Raw genomic sequence first — 1,235 nt, forward strand, 5'->3', positions numbered from 1 at the left:
AGTCTCAACAGGATATGGTCACCCAAACTTTCTTTATTCCTTCAGTTTTAGGGGGAAATCCTTAAATCTTAAATTGCTATTTCTTAAACAAGCAAATATTCAAAGGGAGATAATACTAAATACTAAAAGGGAGATAGAGGGAGAGACACAGAGATGGAAAGAGAAAACATAATGTGTATAAGAGTGTGCTTTTAGGATACTTGAATACCAAGATTTGGCTGTATTGGACACCCTATGGTGAAAATTAACTTGCAACGTTTTTTGAAATAGCATTCAGAACCAATCTCCATGATAGGGCCAGCTTAATTAAAATTCCTCTATCCTACTATCATGGAGACTGATAATAAGAACAACCAGAAAAACCTAGTGGGTGAAATAGTTTTGGCTATAATACGTCTCATTCAACGAGTACGCATGTCACAACACAAATACGTCCCCACATCTCATACAGAAGCTTTAGTCAGAAGGTGTCTAAACACTGTCCCTATGACAAATGTTTCATTCAATTGATTTGCCTACTACTATGTGGGAAAATGGGCTTGTTTACAACCCTGCCCTGAGCTGGTGTGGGAAGGGGCCATCTTCCCTGCCTCCCTCAAAGACTCCACTCACATCTCTAAGAAGAGTGATTGGTGACTGGTTTTTCCTTTGTTTCAATAAAACTTTATTTACAAAAACAGACTGCAGGCCAGTTGGTGACCTTTTTGACGAACAGTGATATTCTATCAGATTTACAATTTTGTGACCCATCCCCTGGCCTTCATTTTTTTTAAACAAATTATACACCTCAGAGCACATAACTAGGAAATGCTTCAGTTGGAAGCCTCTCAGACTGGGAAAGTGGGTGATTGAGGTGAGAGCTGTGTGTGCAGTAGAACATTGTTTCCTCTCTCTCTAGTTCCAGAGGACGAAACAGACATGTAGTGTGATAGGTTTTATCTGTTTTTTTTTTATAGGGGAGCACTTGCAAAGAAGACTTTGGAGGGGGTAGTTTTGGCAGCATGTTCTTAACTAGATATTTTCAGTCCATCAGGGATTCATAAATGAGAAGTTTTAATCCCTAGACTACTTTTAACCAAGATGCCCTTGGAAACCAAGTACCCTTGGGTGCAGAACGCTAGTACGGCCAAAGGAAGAAATGTTCATGTAGTGCTGGCATCCTGGTTCTTGAAATGACTTTTTCATCTAGCTCTAAATTCATGCCGTGATAAAGGAAAAATAAAAACAGCATTGAA

This window comes from Camelus dromedarius, chromosome X (assembly GCF_036321535.1).
Source record: "Camelus dromedarius isolate mCamDro1 chromosome X, mCamDro1.pat, whole genome shotgun sequence".
Classification (NCBI taxonomy): Eukaryota; Metazoa; Chordata; class Mammalia; order Artiodactyla; family Camelidae; genus Camelus; species Camelus dromedarius.